General features: G+C 36.3%; 1 protein-coding gene across 3 annotated transcripts in view; it reads right to left on the bottom strand.

Annotated features, from left to right (window-relative positions):
* The window catches only part of taf3 (TAF3 RNA polymerase II, TATA box binding protein (TBP)-associated facto), a 79,487-nt gene that overhangs the window by 29,488 nt on the left and 27,855 nt on the right, over positions 1–22,144 (bottom strand). The window contains exon 1 of one of the 3 annotated variants that reach the window (XM_052118909.1): positions 21,458–21,735. The exons of the other annotated variants lie outside the window; for them this stretch is intronic. The gene's annotated coding sequence lies outside the window, so the exon portion shown is untranslated. Of the gene's footprint in view, positions 1–21,457; positions 21,736–22,144 lie in introns of those variants that run through there. 3 annotated transcript variants of the gene reach the window in all.

Below are 22,144 nucleotides of genomic sequence, written 5' to 3'. Positions count from 1 at the left end.
GAAGCTTGCGCAACACTCACATGAAACACAGAAGCCCATGATAAGATGAGAAGCAAATTTATGCTTCTGAACCTCAGATACAAGATGAATGTAATTTAATTTGCTGAAATTTTCAAATGGCAAAAAACCCCCCATCCATGTCTCAAGTGAAGCCCTGCCCACTGATAGATATGCACATATTTAAATAGCACAATTAGGGCATTGCGATAGGCTGTGAGATGTATGTTAGACTCAAAGACACGCTTGTGAAGAAACACTTTATTATATTTTTAAAAACATAAAAGAAAAGCCATCAATGCCAGTGTCTGATGCGCGGTTTGTTTAGAGGTGTGCAGCGCAAACCTGTCTCATGCAACATGCATATAAAGAGTTATTGTTTTTTCTATGTTTCATTCATCTTAGGAGGTGCTCGAAGTTTAGTTTGCTTTATTTCCACTGAGCAGTATGTGCTTACACCTAGTGAACGCAACTCTGCAGGTTCACTAATATACGTATATCTCTGTATTAAAGAAACAAAGATGAAAGTGATTAAATAATACAAGACCACGTTCACAACATTTAGGCAGCATTAACTGTATTGACGAAATGCAATACAAATACAAATTCGATAAGAACACATTTGGCAGCATTATTTTGGGAACACAAGGAAATTTAATGGGCTTTCAACTAATAAGAAAACGTCTCTGGTTTCACATTTAACCTCGGTTCCCTGAGATGTAGGGAATGAGACATTTCTGTAAGCAATATGGGGAGTGTCCTCACGATCTTGCTGAAACCCTTATATAATCATGCCGGTCCTCTGATTGACAATGGTGTCTGAGCCCGCCCCTTCAGGCACGCAGTTGACATATATAAGTGGATGCTCATTCACCATTTCTGGTGACTGAGGGACAAGAGTGAGTCACTCATATTATTAAACTGAAGTAGTAGTACGGCCAGCTTTTGCAATGTCTCAAGGTTAGAAAGACAGCCAGTAGTTTTAGGCAGTTGATATACCTCGCCTGTACTGCACCTGTCCAGGGATGAATGCCGCATCGATACATTTTGTAAATATGCGGGGAGCCAGAGACAGACCAAAAGGAAGGACTTTGAACTGATATGCAGTTGGTACAATTGGTACATTAAAGTATGCGTCCTTCAGATCTACTGATGCAAACCAGTCCTGGGTACGGATGTGTGTTAAGATCCGTTTCAGAGTTTACAGTTAACAGAGTTTGAATGGCCACTTTGCAAGCGCGTGATTCAAGCGTCTCAGATATAGAATGATTGTCATTCTTCAGAACGAGAAAATAACGGCTGTAAACCCAATGTGAGTCGTATGATACAGTTGAAGTCAGAAGTTTACATACACCTTAGCCAAATACATTTAAACTCAGTTTTTCAGAATTTCTGGCATTTAATAGTAGAAAACATTCCTGTAGGACGTAGTCATAGGTCAGTTAGGATCACTACTTTATTTTAAGAATAATGTCAGAATAATAGTAGACAGAAAGATTTATTTCAGCTTTTATTTCTTTCATCACATTCCCAGTGGGTCAGAAGTTTACATACACTTTGTTAGTATTTGGTAGCTTTGCCTTTAAATTGTTTAACTTAGATCAAACCTTTTGGGTAGCCTTCCACAAGCTTCTCACAATAAGTTGCTGGAATTTTGGCTGATTCCTCCAGACAGAACTGGTGTAACTGAGTCAGGTTTGAAGGCCTCCTTGCTCGCACAATATTTTTTAGTTCTGCCCACAAATGTTCTATCGGATTGAGGTCAGGGCTTTGTGATGGCCACTCCAATACCTTGACTTGCCTATTCTTAAGCCATTTTGCCACAACTTTGGAGGTATGCTTGGAGGTATTGCAACCAAGCTTTACCTTCATGGCTGATGTCTTGAGATGTTGCTTCAACATATCCACATAATTTTCTTTACTCATGATGCCATCTATTTTATGAAGTGCACCAGTCCCTCCTGCAGCAGAGCACCCCCACAACACGATGCTGCCACCCCCATGCTTCACGGTTGGGATGGTGTTCTTCAGCTTGCAAGCATAACCCTTTTTCCTCCAAACATAACGATGGTCATTATGGCTAAACAGTTACATTTTTGTATCATCAGACTTGAGGACATTTCTACAAAAAAGTAAAATCTTTGACCACATGTGCACTTACAAAATGTAGTCTGGTTTATTATGGAGGTTTTGGAGCAGTTGCTTCCTTGCTGAGCAGACATTCAGGTTATGTCGTTATAGAAATTGTTTTACTGTGGATATAGCTAATTGTCTACTTGTTTCCTCCAGTATCTTCACAAGATCCTTGAAGGCACAGTTAACTTCAGTGCATGTAAACTTCTGACACACTGGAATTGTGATATAGTCAATTAAATGTGAAACAATCTGTTTGTAAACAATTGTTGAAAAAATGACTCATGTCATGCACAAAATAGATGTCATAAACGACTTGCCAAAACTATAGTTTGCTAATATGAAATATGTGTAGTGGTTACAAAATTAGTTTTAATGACTTCAACCCAAGTGTATGCAAACTTCTGTATTCAACTGTAAACCGCAATATAAATGATATCTACTGGTTGATTTTTCGAATATTTCACAATAAATAACATTAAACCACCATTGTGTTGTAACTACAAATACAAGTTTAAAATCAGGGTGACAACTAACTTAAAGGGCAATATGTAACATTTAAAACTTTGTATCTCAAAAGAAGTGCAAGAGAGAAAGTCGTGGAACAGGAAATGCACACACATACAAAATGATAAAAGCAGTGAAAATGTATTTACACATCAAAACTCTTCCTTGATGTTGGTTTGCCAAAAAACAGAAGAGCTGGCAGAGTTTTTCCAGGAGGGAAAAAAAACATTCAAAACAGCCGGATGAAAAAAGATGGAAATTTTAACGTTTACTGATAAACACAGGCCTTTTGTGGCAGAATGTTACTATTTATTATGAAAAAGACCCCCCCTTTTTTTTTGTCATGGACACAGCACATGCATTTAGGTATGAAGGTAATGTGAATAGAGTAAGACAGTGGTGAACACTTAACACTCGGCTAATAGCAAATCTCTTTTCTCCAGTAATTTAATACCATGCCTACAGGGCTCAGAGCCTTTGAAGTTGCAATGCCACATCAATTATTGCTTTCCTATAAGTAGAGAACATTTTACTGGACATACATGCTAATAGTGTACATTGCATGATTCGAGTTTGAATAAAAGGTAAATTTGGAGTTAATTTTCCGACTTCAACATAGTTATTTAATCAGTGATGCTTTATTACGGTGAAGTTGTTGATTCATATATATTTTTTGTCCGCAGCTGTATTTTTATAGACCGTACATGTCTCTATGCCACATTTATTTGAAAGAAATGTCTTTATTACTTTTAAATATGCCGTAATGAATTTACATACCTGCATGGATGAAGATAGAGCAGGGCGATATTGAATATTTACGATCTATTCTGTATTATTTTATTAGTGATATAAAATTAAACTTTTATTTGAACCTTAACGTTTTAGTGCATGATTCAATGATGTGATGCTCATTTATTTGTCCATATGTTTTAAGTTATTCAAAAATACATATACACAAAGCAGTTACGTGAATACGCCTCTACTATGATAAATATGTTTTCATTTTGAGATTTTCTTTCTGGAGCTTAAAGTGAAACATGTCATGTGATGTAACCATTCAGAGACAGTAAAGAAAAGTCTCATTGAATGCTGCAATTCTTGAAAAAAATGATTTTGGCTTAAGTAGCTTGGAATGATCTTTTAATATTATTTCTTGAAATAAGCAGTGAAAGAATTTTTTTAATTATGTATTTTTAGAAGATTGCTCATTTTTATCATCTTGGACAATATTATTTGTCAACAACCCGCATATAAATGAAAATGAGCATTTTTGTTTTTTGCTACAGTATATTGCAAAGCCCTATATAAAGGTGAACAGTAGTTGTGAATCATAAAAAAAACCCCACCATAATAATGTATGACTTATCATCAACTAATTGCTCACGAGGATGAATGCAATAAACACTAAACAATTTCCAGAACACAAGGGTGTTGATATTCTGGAATATTGAGCATTGTGACTACTGGGAAATTATACAACAGCTCAGTAATATGCCGTTTAGTCTTTTGTCGCTCTTTTCTGTATTGGTGGCTCGCTGTCGTTCACTCAAAGTCTTTCTCTCTTTCAAAAGAGTGTTGGAGACAGACAGACTGGTGCGCCCACATGTTCTCAGTGCCATACATGGAACTTCAGTTGAGTAACGCCACCCTACCCTCCCTCTCTCTCTCTCTCTCAACCGGTACAAAGATCAGGGGCCCTGATCGCCTTTGCGATTAGAAAACCGCAGAATTTTGCCATCCCCAAAACAAAGTGTTTTTAAAGCTTCTGTTTTCTCTAGCGCTGGCGCCACCAGGAGTACAGTAAACAATAAACACTGATGGATGAAGCCTGTCACACATACACACACGGACGCCAGCACGTACACACACCACACGCATGTACCACACACACACACCTTGTTCAGGCTCAGAGTGAGTACATGTTGTGTCGATGACTAATTTGAATTGTATTGAGAGGCAGAGCATGAAGGTATTGTGTCAGTACCTGTTACACTTCCCATGGCCCTGTCTTCACCTGCACAGTCACTGAAAACCTCGGACAGCGGCTGCACGATGCCGGGTCACTCAGGCGGCTCGCCTAACCCCTACATCAACACCTGCCTTGAACTCATCAACATGCATTAAACTCAATACGACACCCAGTGCTTCCTTTACGATTATGTTTTTACATAAAAAAAAAAACAAATGTTTTGGACAAACCTACCAAAATAATTTCTCTGCCATATTTGTCTTTTCTTATCAAAATATAATTTAATAAGAAAAATCTGAAAGTCTATTGTGAATATCTATCTTAATACACAACTATTCAACATGTGAACAAATATTCAGTAATTTAGGTTTGCTAAAAAATTAGCAATTTTAGCATTTTATAACACAGGAATGGTTCTTGGCTCATTTTGCCAGACAATATACTACAACTAGTTCCAGTCCTCGAATCTGATTGGTCTAGAGGCATTCCAAGAGTGCTGATATCCCCTTATATCCCAGAACGACAGCACTGGGAACGCTGCATTATTTGTATCACTCCGCTTGTGTTTATGGTGTTCAATACTCAAGTGTAAGAGCAGTGCTAAATGTGGGGATTTTCAATCATCTCTGTGACCTTAAAGATTTAAGCCAGCTGATGGTGGCAAAAGACCATCATATGTATGTGCTATGAGTTAAGTTGACGTTGAGTTAACTGCCTTGTCAGTGTGCGAGCTTCACTGAAGTCATCCAGCATCGTCTCTCACTCCATGATTGCTTTACCATATAACGGAGTAATAGAGTTAAATTTACAGCTATATACGGACATATAGCACTCTTGCTCGTGTGAAACTGCTTTAATATAACAGAGCCGATTCAGTGAGTAAGTGGGTTGTCTGATTAAGTCAGAGAATAAAATTAGATAATAATGCAATACAAAGTTGTGCCGACTATTTTTTGTCAATAAGTTATTTTACGGTGCACATTCTTTCACTTTCGTGATGTAAAATTCAGAAGCTCACAACTGAGGTAAATTTTTTCCAACAAGCAGTAGATTCAGCAGCAGTGCAGCGCTAGTCTTAAATAGCGGTAGAGGAAACACAGTGGAACCGATGGTCCAACTCCACAACCCAAAACAAACAGCGTCCTCAACGGATGCCATTACTCTATTATCCACAATCAAAAGCAAGTAGCACAATTCAGCTAACGACAACAGAAAAAGGTTGATATTTTGGCCTTGTTAAATAAACAGATTTTTAAGTTGGCTTATCTATACATCAGAATAAGTTTGTTGGCTAGCAAACAGAACTGAGGGGAAAAAACAGTCCAGTTTGAACACTTAACTGTGGACTTATGGCAAATTAACTTTTACTTCAAAGTACACGACAATTACGTCTTTCAGCAATTAGTGGGCTTGAAAGAACGGGACCCACTTGAGCATTATCAGTGAACCGGTAGAGGAATGCCCCCGAGCCGGCTCACAGAGGGGTGGGAGTATTATCCTGGGAGTCTGAGCAACTCTGACGCCGTGGCAAAAATACACATACATCTGAAACTAGCATCACACACACAAACATACACACACACACACATGCGCGCAAAGCATGTCAGCGAAGGGTCAAAATCGGCGTTAAAAAGTCTTTACCCCACCAAGTGCGCCAACAATCCTATACACAAGAAAACTATTAAGTGGTCAAATAGGGGGGTTAAAAGCAACCAAAATTTGCCATCTTGGTTCATTTGAACTGCTTCCAGGTTTAATACTTTTAGAAACGGGAGTCAGGTCTCCGTTCATCAGTGGTTTAAAGGCTGAGAGTGATGCTGAAGCCTATGTTCAGTTTTAATGCTAATAACACGCTGCTATCTGAAGCAATTAAACTGTGTCCGATCCCTATCAGATCTGTGTGTTCCCAGCGCATCTAAAGAAAATGTTTGCGTTTGAAAAAGTCCATCACGTAAACAGATAAGGAGCAATGCAGCGCAGCGTCTGGCTGAGTTGACTTTGTTCTTGCACAGATCAGTAACACAAACCTGCTGCTGGTTCTAATGAACTCTTGCTACTGCAGATAACTTATGATCTTATGAATATATATATATATATATAAATGTTGTGAACTTATCACTGAGAGATATTACCACTATGGATTTGTGATATCAAATATAAAATTGAATCGTGACAAAATTTTGGGTTGAATTTTGGTAGTAAATTACACGTTTTGGAACTAATATCAACAGCTCGAAAAAACATAATACAGTTTGCACATTGTTTTAAAAGAAATCAAATTTTTTCCAGTCACACAGAAAATCATACATATTATTGGTTATAAAGTGTACTAAAATAAAATTGTTTCCAATTGTCCATTAAATTTTTTTTTTTTTACATTATTTAACTACATTAACTAACAATGAACAATATTTTACAGCACTTCTTAACCTTGTTAATTTTACCATATACTAATACATTTGATATTAAAAGTTGTATATTTTAACATTAAAGCATTATGCACCAACATGAGCCAACAATGTACAATTGTATTCTTATTAAACTAACCTTAACCAAGATTAATAAATGCTGTTAAAAAATATTTTAATGATAGCAAATAAGCAAATGGAAACTTATTTTAAAGTATTATTTACTATAGATTTTAACTATTAATTCTATTATATATGGAAAATCAAATATTTCATCTTTTTGAGCCACTGTATACTTTATAAACATAATTACTCAACAATTACCAATTTAAATGAAATTGTTAAAATAAATTATGTATTAAAATGTAGATGCTCAATTTATTCTAAACCACTTTTTATCCCTTGCAGCAATTTTGAGATTTTCTTATTGTCAAACACTTTATACATACTTATCCCCAAAACACTGATGTTATTACTTTAACTTTGAAAGTTTTAAAAAGTTTTTGATGATAAAGAAACTGTTATATTTATTTAAAAAAAAAAAAAAAACATGCATTCAAATGAGTTGTGCTAAAAAATAATATATATATATATATATATATATAAACTACATATGCAAATTAAAATAGAGAACCGAAGAATGTATAATGTTGTACAAGTTTCATAAAAAAGAACTGATCTTTTTTGAGAGGCAATGACAACGGCCTAATCTATTGGTCATCAAAAATGTTCTAGTATTGTCATCTAATTTGTCAGGGTGTCTGCGTTAGATGCGGGAGGAATCCAGACACACTACATTTCCAACATAGAGAGAGACGGAAGCATCACGAATAACATGTATTGCGTGTATGGACGCTGCAGTCAACTAAGTGCAAATTATATTGTAATTCGTTTCAAAGGGCAAAACGTTTGTATTCTGTAGAGTAGCAGCAGAGCTAAGGTATCTTTTAAATCTTACAATCGTGTAAAATATGCCCACGTACACGTTTGTTTTGATGAGAAATAAGCGGTCCTATTTGAAATAAAGTCATCAAAAAAACAGGACAAAAAATGTAAAATAAATAAATAAAAATGTATCAGTTTACTTTTCATAATCTCTGAATTAACATGTTATTTATTATTATTATTACTATTTTTCATAGCACATTGTGGGAAAACTTTAGCATGCAAAAGCTTTGTTTAAAAATGTATTTAATTTAACCAAGCAATGTCTTATTCGCCCAAGTAAATAAATCAGCACAATGAAATTTAAATGTTGGTTTGTTTTGCTTGTTGTGGGACCAAGACAAAAATGTCATCTATGTCTAATGTTGCAAATCAGCTGTTATTTAAATATTGAAAATGTATTCTTGCATATATATGCTTGTATGATCAAATCATTTTTATTTGTGTTGTGCTTTTCGCAAAACAAAAAGGCTCTTCTAAAATGTATAAATCATTTAATATATTTGTGCAACAGTTATGTTTTGACCACAGTGATAATTGTAGTATTTAGTAAATGACATCTGGCGTGCCTTTTAGTTTTGTCAACAAATCTAAATACCGATTTAGAGGTGTGTTATAATTTGGATGATACATTGTGCATACTTTGTGTACGCAGTAGCTTTCCATAAGAAAGTTGTATAAAGTGTAATAGGAAATTGTAGGGTATGTTGTCACTAGACAAGGGTGACATTCCTGTGGCCAGGCCGTGACCTCTTTCTGAGTGTCTTTCAGGTCATAGAGTCAGGTCAATTGGAGGGGAATGTTATCCAAAGAGCTTTATTTATTTATTTAATCTTTCATCTGACTCCACTCCTTCGCCACTGCACGGGATTATCCGAAAAGACGGAGAGAGAGAGACCGAGGTATAGGCAGAGGATACTGCTGCTTCAAATTAGCCAGAAAAAATAATCAGCACTTCAACACAATAAACACTGTACCTCACTTTTTTATGCAAGAAGTCAAATAAACTCCTGGCAAAGTTTCTGGTAGGTAAATAAAAGTTATCAGGCGATTTGCGCTCATCTTTTCTTTTTCTTTTTTTTTTTGTGTGTCCTGCGTTTCAGTTCTGTTAACATTTTCCCAAGTAACAGAGATTCACGTTTAATAACATGAAGCAGCCTTTAATTCTCAAGGACGTAGAAACCAAATTCTCTGTTTATAGATAACCAGCATAATAATATATATATATATATATATATATATATATATATATATATATATATATATATATATATATATATATTTTAAAGATAACGTTCTGTAATATGGTATCTAAATACACTCTAGATATTTAAATATGGACTTATTATTAAATATTTAGAATTCTGAGTATAAAACATTATGCATGCAGCTTTTATGACTTCACATTAATTGAGTGAGCACATGGTATGTGTACTTTTTACAAATCATGTCGTAGGGTCATTTAAAATGAACTAGTGAAGGCAATGACATGGTGACCATTTAGAAGACCAAAATATAAACTAGGGCTGTCAATCGATTACAATTTTAAATCGAATTATATATATGACATGCTGATGAATTAATCGCAATTAATCGTATATATAATTTCATAATAATTAAAATAACTGAGTTCATCAGTCTGTCCTGTTCTCACAGGGCGTGTTCTTACATTCTGTCTGCACTATTTTATAATCTATGCATCAGACGGGCGCTTCTGGAGTGTCTCACAGGTTTTCAGAACATGTTTTTAGGACATTGTATCTACTTAATTCTATAATGTAATTTACATACATCAAACATTTTTAAATACAGGTGCACAAAAAAAATTATGAATAAATAAAAACATGCATAAGAATTCCATTTAATGAAATAAATTAGTCACATGTTCACCAAAGTGCCATTCAACTGATCACAATGTATAGTCAGAACATTAATAAAATGAAAAATTACTATTACAATTTGACAAAAAAAGGTCTTCTTAAAATACTTCAAAGAGTTCCCATCACAAAATCCTCCACGTGCAGCAATGACAGCTTTGAAGATCCTTGACATTCTAGCTGTCAGTTTGTCCAGATACTCAGGTGACATTTCACCCCACACTTCCTGAAGCACTTGCCATTGATGTGTCTGTCTTGTCGGGCACTTCTCACGCACCTTACAGTCTAACTGATCCCACAAAAGCTCAATGGGATTAAGATCCATAACACTCTTTTCCAATTATCTGTTGTCCAATGTCTGTTTTTCTTTGCCCACCCTAACCTTTTCTTTTTGTTTTTCTGTTTCAAAAGTGGCTTTTTCTTTGCAGTTCTTCCCATAAGGCTGCACCCCTGAGTCTTCTCTTTACTGTTGTACATAAAACTGGTGTTGAGCGGGTAGAATTCAATGAAGCTGTCAGCTGAGGACATGTGAGGTGTCTATTTCTCAATCTAGAGACTCTGATGTACTTATCCTCTTATTTAGTTGTACATCCTTGTTAGAGCCATTTGTTCTTTGTCTTTTAAGACTGTAGTGTACGCCTTTGTATGAAATCTTCAGTTTTTTGGCAATTTGGCAAAAAGCTTCATTTAACAAACCAAATAGCTTTCAACGGTGTTTGATATAATGTCAAGTGATTTTATAGTACCAAATTAGCAATTTAGCATGATTACTCATGGATAAGGTATTGTTGTGATGGCTGCTGGAAATGGTCTAGATTTGATAAAAAATTACTTTTTTCAAATAGCAATGTCCTGACTATACTTTGTGATCAGTTGTATTTCCTTCCAAAACAGCAAAAGCTTTACGTTATTCCAAAATTTTGGCCGCCAATGAATATCTCGATATTTTTCACAATATTCTCGATAATTATGTTTTTGCTCTGAAAAAGCATTAAAGTGTTTTTTTTTCCCCCAATCAGAGGAACCATCATTTCATCTAAACCAAGTAGAATTAATATTTCAAAGGTATTAATAAAAAAATCTATATAAAAATGAATCCATGTTTCCCACAGTTTTCCACTAAATTAACACAAGGAAGAGTCAAATTTAAACATTTTCATTGATTTGCATGTTTATACTCGTATTTAACATATAATGATATATGGAAGTTTAATAAAAATCGTATTTACCTTCATATATTATTAATAAAAACTAATTATTTGTGAAAGAACAAGGAGTGGAAAAACGACTTCACTTCTTTTTGGAAACCAGGTGAATTTTGCATCATACTAAATTATTATCAATTAAATATATAATTATATTATCAAGTTTATTATTATAATATAAACTGAATTATTATTATCTTCAGGATAAAGATTTGTTAAAGATAAATTAATATATTTCTGTCCTATTTACTTCACCCTAAACTGGGGTTTTTATTTTGACACTGCAACTGCAGTCGTGCTTATTTCCACTTCACCAGGAGCTTTTATTATGAAACGTAAAGTGCAATGTTTGTTTGACAGTTATGAGTTTCGCATCATATGAATCGCTGTCAAAATCTCCTTCACTGTGCTGCATTTGTAGATTTGAATACTAACTTTATAGCAGTTACTAATGTTTGGAATTGCACGAATGCTTGAACCTGCAGTACTTCCCCGCCGCCCCCATCAGCGCGTCACCGGTTCATTCCGAAACACACACAGACCATGTTTATCTGTCTTTAATCACAGCCTTTGGCAGTTAAATAATCACATATGATCATATCTCCATTTTGATGTTATTTTGATTAATTATACTGCCCTGAAGTATCGTGAAATGAGTCTACTGATGCACTCTATGAAGCTTAATGGCCAAATAAAAGGCTCATTAAAATCTTCGCAATATTCACAATATTGTTGAATTTTATATCGTCAGCAAAATCATCACGATTATATCATGGGTATTTGATGTATCACCCAGCCCTACTGCCTTTACAATAAAAAAGTAAAACATTTCACATTAAGTACTGTCTGGTAAATTTCATAGCTTGATTTTTGGAAGGACTTCACATAATTTAAGATGCTTGATTTTTCCCACTGCCACTACAGATCAATAAGAAGTGGGTTCCAAATAGTATCAAGAAAAATGAACGGGCCATTTAGGGAAAAAGGCTGATGTTTCTGATTCTAGATGAGTTTGCATTGACAGGGTACTGTCCTCAAGTCTACCTGAGTTGACCACTTCCAAGTCTATGAACTTTTCACCCTCTGGTGATCTACATAGGAAAAGAGAGCATTAAAAAGGAAAGGAAAAGAGATATATGGGGGATGGGGGGGGACCAAAGTCTCAAACATTCTTCTGTTTCCTAAATGGCCAGCGCAACACAACAATACGCCTCATTTAGAGTTAATGGATGCATAGAGTGCATGTGCAATCCAATTTGTGTGTGTGTGGCATAGATATTTGTATTCATTAATAATGGGTAAAATACCATACAAAGTTCATTTATGCACACATGTTTTGTGCAGGTACATTGTATGCTAGTTTAGTGTGGGTGTATGTGAGTCTGTGTGTACTAAAGGGAACCCAAACAGCTCGGCGCCAGCAGTCTGCCCTTCCCGTAACGGCTGAACGGCGGCAGAAGACCGAGATAGAGAGAGAGAGAGTGAGTGAGCAAGAGAGAGAGAGAGATCGACATCTCTTTGTGATAGGCCAGGATTCTTCTTGCCTGTACGGAAAAAAAAAGGAGAGAGAGAAATACGACAGAATGGCACCAGGACAAATTCCACATAATGCCAGCATGTATCAGTGTCGACATACACAGGTGACTTTCAGACACACCAAATCACACAGCGACAAACGAACATACACCTATGTGTCCCCATTTTGGTGAATTTCCTTGTATGGAACCTGAAGCCTCATTTAAGTAACTGACATGCTAATATGGGAGTTCAATTTCTATAGACCAATTTTCGATAACACTCATTAAGGGCAATACTTGACCCCTGAAAAACACAGTGTGTTGTCCATTTATGTCAAAAGCGTTTGAAATACAACTGAATGAATTAAAAAAAAAAAATCATTTTGAACAATTATGGCTTTTATGTTTAAAATCAAAAATCACTTCATATAAAGAAAGAAGAAGAATCTTGTGAAAATACAGACAGCTAACAGGTCATTTCAGTTTCTACAAAGGCACTAAACATATTACTAGATAAAACAGAATAATATAAAACATTTCAAATGTTAGATAACTAATAAGACGGTATGGGGCAATTTTTTTGGGCAAATTTCATGGGCATTTTTGTCACTTTCCGAAGCTTTTTTGCCCCAATGCCTGGTTAAATTCTGACCCCGGTTCCAGGCAAGGTAAGAAACAAATCGAAATCTTTTTATTTTTTATTTTTTTTACTTCATTTTAAGACAGACTTTAACCACACAAAATAAAAACAATAATACTAAAAGAAGAAAAGCAGGAGGATCTCTTATTTAAACCAACACAGCGGGAAACATATTCAAATTTCTTGCCATCTCAGCATATTAAGATTACTTTAATTTTTCCAATTTGTTTTTATATCCTGAAATCATAGAAACTGCTGGGTCAACACACTAAAAGGCAGGCGGTAAAATAAAGCTGCTCATTCTCAATATGGGAGGAATATAATCCCAAACTAGCCTGCTACTTGAGACACATGCAACTCAATCTAAAAACCCCAATATATTGAAAGTACGTTTAAGATGAGGGGCTGAACTTGAAAAGACTGGGTGCTTACTCCTACAAAAATACGTTTGTGCTGCCGTCGGCACAAATGTGAAGCCCAAATATTTTACCACAGAAGGAACTCGCTCTGTTCCAGTTCACTTCAAGTGTCAATTCAGCCTTCTGAACTTTTTCTCTTTGGTGGAGAACAGTGACACTGTAGTCCAAATATGCTCGAATGGGCCAAAAACAAACAAAAAATAAACTCTGGGACCATGAAAAGCTTTGAAATGTCTTCACATCATAATGAAAACAAGGTCAACTAGTGCTTAACTAATACGGGTTTTTGTAATGGCTAATGCCAATATCGAAGACAGGACGGTGGTTGATGGGCAATATAATGCCGATATACACTCATTGAGCACTTTGGAACACTATGGTCCTAATAAAGTGCCCCACTTTGTCTCCTGCCGTTGTAGCCCACCCGCCTCAAGGTTTGACATGTTGTGCATTCTGAGATGCTATTCTGCTCACTACAATTGTACAGAGTGGTTATCTGAGTTACCATAGACTTTGTCAGATCGAACCAGTCTGGCCATTCTCCATTGACCTCTCTCATCCACAAGACTGCCGCTCACTGGATGTGTTTTGATTTGGCAGCATTCTGAGTAAAATCCCAGGAGATCAGCAGTTACAGAAACTCATACCACCCCTTCAGGCACCAACAATCATGCCAAGGTCAATCACCCCCCCCCCCCACTATTCTGATGGTTGAGTCATTAAATTAGGTTCCTGACCATGTCCGCATGATTTTATGCACTGCTGCCTCACAACTGGTTGATTACATAATTGCATGAATAAGTAGGTGTACAGGTGTTCCTAATAAAGTGTTAAGTGAGTGTACAGTATATATACAATTTAAAAATACAATTCACACAAGAACGTGTTTTTGCATTAAAAAATTGTTTGATGCAGTGCAATGGAATGGGACAAAATGCAAGTGTCTCGAGATGTGTTTTTAAATGATGAACACTTTAAACTTGACACGATGTGTAAAAACGCAGCACTCATGAGAACAATGAGAAAACGGTGTGTTGCAATGGTAAAAGACTTCCATCTAGTCGATGTTATAGGACAACAATATAAAAAAGTGCAGATGGACCCAATAACGGCCTTAAAAATTTTGTTAACTGGCCAGTCGGAAATAGTTATCCAATGTTGATTCTCTAAAAATGGACAAATACTGCCCAATTAATTGGTCTGGCCAATATAGTACTTCGGGCAGGGCATTGATTAGTGGCCAGCCGATTAGTGGTCAACCGGTATATCACAGCATATATATATATTTTTGTTTTATTATCGCAACGGACGATAAAATGTCCTGTTTGGCCGATTAGTTTAGTAAGTTGTGATGGCACTGAGAATCACTCATTTGCATGTGAAGGAGCCGTCTGAGGCATGTAAATGACAAATTCACAGTTTTTGTTGTTGTTTCGTGTTACAACCATAATAGACCGGTGTGCAACACAGCTTGCGCTTGTGCTTAACAATTCCCTATAACTTTAAACCGTCTTTTCTAATGACAAAAAGGCAAATAGTACTAAAACTTCATATACCTTCTACAAATATGCAGGTTGTGCCTTTCAAATATATAATTCACAAACCTTACAAAACTTGCACAAATCCAGTGATTTCTGCCTTTGAAATGCATATTCCAGTGACGCGCTCTTAGACCTTCCTCTGAAACACACATTATATCAGCCTGGATCAAAACTGTGTCCCTCTGACGAATTCAGATGAATTTTGCATTACGGTCAGTCCGTGACAAAAGCAGATGGTGACCCGGGCCATGTAAATAGAAAATGGTCAGTTGCTGTCGCTGAATCTGCACTAGAGAGCAACTTAAATGTCCAAGTTCTTCAAGTGTGCTATATGTAGGCTAAATGGCTGTAATTAATGTCATATTTAGGGCTTAATGACAAATCGAAATAAAATCGAAATTGTGAAATTACTTATTGCGATTATAAATTTAAAAGGGCTATGATTTAATTGAGTGCATAAATATCATGCACATCACTCGCTACGCTTACTGTATGTGTGCAGATCTGTTCTATGTAGTGTATTACACATACTCAGAGCATGCATGAAGCTCATTGTAGCGCTTTAAAAGCGGCTCTGTGCTTAAAAACACAAACATTTCTTCTAGTGCTTAGAGTTAATAGACATGCTCGAGTTCAGTTCGGTGTGCCAACATGCGCTGAGCGCATTATAATTATAGAGCTCTAGATTAACTATTGGCACATTTGCATAATTCGAAATATGCTTTGCTGATAGACACACATTACACTTAACTAGGCCTGTTGTGATTATTAAATAATCATTTGATCATAGTTATTTGATCAATCAGCAGTTATTGTGCACTTTAAAGAGACAGATATTTTAAGTATTTTGAAATGTTGTGATATTTAAAATATTATTGTTAATGCCATTCATAAGTTTTAAAAAATAAATCATGTAAAGGTTAAATATCAATAAATTTCTTCTTAAGGTTCATGAAGCACACATACACCGACTATGACAAAAGATCATTTTTATGACAACTAACTGACATAATCGTGAATGCACTAAAACAGACAGTCAACCGTCATACTTGCAATCATATGTTTGACAATTAATCGTCAACCAAATCTCATAATCATGAAAGCCCTATAAACTTTTAATCTCAGCATGCAGTTAAAGGATCTCAGTGCTAAACTTATTCGACACCATACTGCTAATTCACTGGTGAGTGAAATCTGAAAACGTACCAGCCAGTGGCTAATCACAAACATTTTTAGTCTCCTAGCACACAATTTGGTCACATATGTGAGTAATTTACACGCATTATAGAGGGTTGTGCATAAAGTAAAAGATCGATTTTAGGATTTTACAAATCAACATTGGATTTGTTCAAATGAAGATCACCATTAATTGGAAAATCAAATTTTTTTTTTTACCCAACCCTAATATTAAACATCACTTTTAACCCGTATTTGGTGTTTTTGCTTATTTTATTGTTAGGGACAGCAGAGACAAGACAGGAAATGATGGACTTGCTCGCACTGTCCACATGAGCACCACTGTTGATTGCGTTGGAACATGTGTGCTAACCGCTATGAAACGACGATTTCTTACTGAGAAAAGTACGAGAGAATATACAAAAACGGCTTCGCTGTGCACAGTGCTCGTACACCAAGGCTTTCTGTAAAACTAATTTTCCTATTTCTGAGCAACAGAACAGACGTGGAGGGAGCTACTCCAAGTCAAACAGGAGAGCAGGCTGTTTAGACAGCATTAATTCCCTTGACGAGCTTCCAAACTGGCCCACTTAAGGTTATTAAGGTCTATAAATACTGTGTTACCCTCATTAAGATACATAATTGCTTAATTTACATTTAGCTTCCTCCCCAAGAAAATCGGAAGCCATTACACAACTCCCAAAAAACACCCATCACCATGATTAAACCGTCTCCGGCGGTGGCCAATCAGCTGCTGAGCTCAGCATGGAACTCATATGGGACACAGAAAACTCCCGAGGAGAAGGATGGGAACTCGAAGAAGGACGGCATGCGGTTGAGGGTGTATTGAGAGCATGTATTTGTGTGTTTATAAGAAAGGAGAATGAGGGAAAAGCCTGAAAAGTTTTGATTACATTAAATAACATTTATTTGAGAGTAAAGTGCGTACAGAATATGAATAGGGTGGGTTTTGGGTGGTTTATTTAGCTATACATTGGGGATTAATCTGTCCCCAAAAGTTATCAAGATCTGACAAAATCTCCCTTTGGGGAACCTCCTTATTAAGAAAATGATTCAAAAAACCTATTAATTCTAAAACTGTCCAACATGGTCAGAAGGCATATATCAAATGTGAGATTAAAGATGAAATAAAATGAAAAAAGGTCAATTCACTGGGGCATACTTTGTGCCCACATTTTAAAGTTCTGGGACATTGTCCTCAGTCCTGGTGTGTTTTGGCTGGGATGGGCTGAGGGAAAGTCAGAAGAATACTTTTACCTACCTTTAACATAAATAGAACTTGGGTCAAAACAAGGCCGTGATCACAGCCTAAATTCTACATACACACTTTCTACATGACATTCAGAACATACTATTATATACAGAGAAAAATCCATAAACAATCGCACATGTGTGTGCATGGGTCTCCCACTCTCACGCATGCGGAGAGATTTGAGCTCCTTGGCCCGTGCAGGAAATCCCTAAAATTATGTTATTAGATAAACGTAGCAACACAGGTCAGAGAGGGGCCAGACTATGTCTGGGAACTTCATGTCTGTGTTTGTGTGCATATGTAAGTGTTTTCCTCGGAGAGAAACATCACAGTTACGTCATCCAGTTGAGCGATTAGTCAATCAATTAATTGTTGTTGACCTTTTAATTCTAAATTACAGATGTGTGTGTGTGTGTTTCTGCAGGTGGTGTATTTGTGTGTATGTCAGTGGTAAAACAGAATTAAGGGCTTGGTTATGTGGAGCCAACAGCAGATAAAAAGCCTAAGATGATGAAATATAAAGCAACACATGGCCTAGATGACCTCACTCTGATCAGTGATAACACTCCAGATCCTACACAGCTTCTGGGAGAGTGTGAGAGAGAACACAGGAAAGAAGGAAAAGGAAAAAAGGAAGGACGCTAAAAGACAGAAATAAAGACGGTACAAAGAACGACTTGAACTGACAAGAAAAAAAGAAAGAAAAGGACATATGAACAAACAAATGTATGAAAGGACGAAAGCAAGCTAGACAGAAAGAACAAAAGACAGGCCGAAAGTATGAAAGAATGAAAAAACAAAAAGACAAATGAAAGATAGTACGAAAGGAAGAACACAAGTATGAACAAAAGACAGGGTAAAAGACAGGAAAAGGAAAGAAAGAACAAACAGATGAACAAAAGAATGAAATAAAGCTAAAGAATGAAATATATAATGCATGGACAAACAAAAGATAGGAAGAAAGTATTAAAGACAGAAAGCAAGAATGAAAGAAAGAGAGAAAGATAGAAAGAAAGCTAAAGACTGAAAGAAAGAACAAATGGATGAGCAAAAGAATTAAATAAAGCTAAACACTGAAATATATAATGCAAGAACAAACAAAAGACAGGAAGAAAGAAAAAAGAAAGAAAGGACACAAGAACAATCAAAAGAAAATACGAAACAAGACAGGATGAAAGTATGAAAGAAAGAAAAAAGAAAGAAAGCTAAAGACCAAAAGAAAGAATGAACAAAAGACAGGACGAAAGAAAGAAAAAAAATGAAAGGACAAAAGGAAGTACAAAACAAAGAACAAACAGAGAAAGACAGAAAGCTAAAGACTGAAAAAAGAACAGACAAAAGGACGAAAGCAAGAAAGCAAAAGACTACAAGATTAAAAGCTAGAACGCAAGGACAAACAAAAGACAGGATGAAAGGAAGAAAAAAGGAAAGGACGAAGAACAAACAAAAGTATGAAAGCATGAAGGAAAAAAAGATAGAAAGAAGGAAAGAAAAAAAAGGGCAAACGAAAGAAAGAATGAAAGTACATAAGAAATGGCCAAAGAAAAAATAAAGAAAAAACGCAAGGACAAACAAAAGACAGGGTGAAAGACAGGAAAAAGAAAGAAAGGACAAAAAGGACGAATCAAGAAAGTACAAAAGAAAGAACGAATAACAGGACAAAGGACTAATTAAAGAAAAGGAATGAAAGAAAAAAAGAAACCAACTGTGTATATGCCTAACTTAGAGGCATATGAATTACTTCGATGCTTAACTTCAGCACTGGCTGACAACAATTTGCATTTATCCAGCAGCACAATTAAATCCTTAGCATGATGCCTGACATTTAATAACACTACTCTGTGATGACTAAAGCTCCACTTCAATCCTCTATGCAGGATTTATCAGCACCGCTTGACTAGAATTCACAAACGGCTACGACAAGGGGTATGTTTCACCTAGGGTGCAGCAGCGCAAGTGGATGCGAACACGTTTATCGGATTCTCTCGCGTTTCAACTGCAGTCGATCACGTTGTGTCTGGAATGCGATGAGGTACGGGCAGCAGAGAAACCCAGTCAGCGATAGCTGATAATGCCATGTGGGCATATTGCTGTCTGTTATTCACCCTGCCACAACATCTCCCTAACACTTGTTACAAGCCAAGTAAGTAACGGAGCTATTTAACAATGCTAGATACAGAGGATTAGATTTCAGTGAATTCGTTGACGAATGAAGTTTGACTATTTATATCTTGCAGCGGTCGATGCAAGTGTGAGGGAACGGCTCCACTTCGGCCGTAAAAATAAAGTGGCACAAATCGTTTTCTAATGCTGCAGTTATTTTACTTGAATCGTTGTGTCCCACCCAGATCCTTATTTTGAAGACTCGTCCATCACGTGTGCACTCCTGAAGTCATTCAATTAATCCTGGATTCTTCTCTTTCTGCCGGCCTCTCATCCCGTTGCTCTATCTCTCTTCCTTGTCCGACTCTGACTCCCTCTATCAGTGCATTAATCTAAGCTGTGTTTCCTTGCCTCTGCTGGTGCCATGAGGGCAAACGCTCCAGATGGAAAAACCCTGTTTGTATTCCGCAGGCGAGCTGTCGGCCCCTCTGTCTTTTCCTCCTCTCCATCTTTCCAGCCAATCTTTCGCTATCCATCCTCCACTGTCTCCACTCTCTTTATCCGTCTGTCTCTGGTTCTAGCGTTTTTTTAAATGGTTGCTTTCTGCTGGAATATACATTGACTTCCATAAAAAAAAGAAAGTATTTTGGAAGTTCTTGAATATTTTTCTTCTTTCTGCTGTGTACTCTATCCTCTTCAAACATTTTTCTCTCATTCTTTGATTGGGGTTTTCTGTACTGCGTAATTCGCATTAGCTTTAAAATTTGGAAAATATTTCGGAAGTTCGGAAATATGAATCCTCTCCACCATCTACACTCTACTCTCTCCATCTGTCTGTCTCTCTCTTTCTTCTGTTTTAAATTGCTTCTTTCTGAATGAATGTTATTCACATTGGCTTCCATAAACTATTCTGAAAATATTTCGGAAGTACAGGAATATTCTCTTCTCTCCGCTGTCTACACTGTTCTCCATCCACAAATCTTTCTCTCTGTTGTGGTTGTTTTTGTTTGTTTTGTTTTTTTGCTTTCTGCACAAATGTAATTCACAGCAGCCTGCCATTTAAAAGAAAATAAAAAAGTTCTGAAATTATTTCGTTAATAATATTTAGTTTTTCTCCTCTGTCTGCACAAAACTCCATATCCGTTTGTCTCTCCCGTTCTTGCTTTTTAAATCGTTGATTTCTGTACAGATATAATTCATATTACAATTGAAAGAAAACTAGAATTCTTAAAACATTTAGGAAGTTCAGGAATATTAGTCATATCTCAGATAAGCTAATGTACGTTGCCTAGTCAGACGTCTGTACTTCAGAGTTCAACACTGGCAAATTAATTACATTCAAATCTAAAATGTACTCTTCACCCTTCCTTACTACACATTCCTGGCCTTATTGTGGACAATTAATCAGTGAACATTATTCCAAGGAAATAAATGCTTCGTAATCTTCGTAATCTACATTAAATTGAAATAACATTCTCTGCCTCTGAAGCAACTTTCTATTTTTAATGATGCAGCCTTTCAAAAATCTTGTCAATTGTCAACACAGTAATTTAATGCTGGTTGTGCCATGAAGAACATTTAACGTTAATGTGCCATGAGGGCAATTCTACATCACAAGCACACATACTGTAATATTTAATTAAAGACCAGATACCAAACTATCTGAACAACGAAGATGTGTTTTTCAAATTAAAAGATAAAAAAAAATACAAAAAAGGTATGCAATAAACAAACTATACATACATACCTGGATTCACATTCAAAGCAGTTTATTTCACATACATAAAGGTCTCCACTGATGTAATGCATAAATACTGCATTTCACTCTATGCAGATAACACGAGAAGGGGCATGCAAAGCGCCATCACTGTAGCGGCACAAAACCGATAGCCGTTATCTAGCTACCGTTCTTTCCAGCGGTGGACAAGTGTGCCTCCCGATTCACTCCACAGCCCTGACACACCTCACCAGAAACTCCCTTTTTCTGCCCTCTGACAGATCACTTATATCACTTAAACCTAGCCCAGTAATTATCTTTTGCTACAGTCTGCCAATATTCTGAATGACAGTCCTATATTGGCGCGGTCAAATTCAATACTTCGTTGAGTACAAATTTAAAAAATTCTATGTTAAGGTCGACCTCCACCAAAACATCTGTCGCTCAAAATGTCTGTAACTGAGGTACTGAACAATTGTTTTGAAGGTTTATGATTAGCATTTGAAGCTACAATGTTATATAAGAACAGAAAACACGTTGTTAAATAAAGTAATTTACAGCACAGATGTGCATTTCGGAAGCTACTGGGCTATTTTGAAGAAAGCTCAGCAAAAACAGCCCCTATGTGAAGTAAAGCTGTCCACCGGGAGACGAAAACAGGCCAACACACATCAGGGAATCCAACAATAACAGGCTGGTGGGTCACCTTCATAAAAA

This window comes from Xyrauchen texanus, chromosome 45 (assembly GCF_025860055.1).
Source record: "Xyrauchen texanus isolate HMW12.3.18 chromosome 45, RBS_HiC_50CHRs, whole genome shotgun sequence".
NCBI classification, from domain to species: Eukaryota; Metazoa; Chordata; class Actinopteri; order Cypriniformes; family Catostomidae; genus Xyrauchen; species Xyrauchen texanus.
This window is presented reverse-complemented; position numbering and strand designations above follow the sequence as displayed.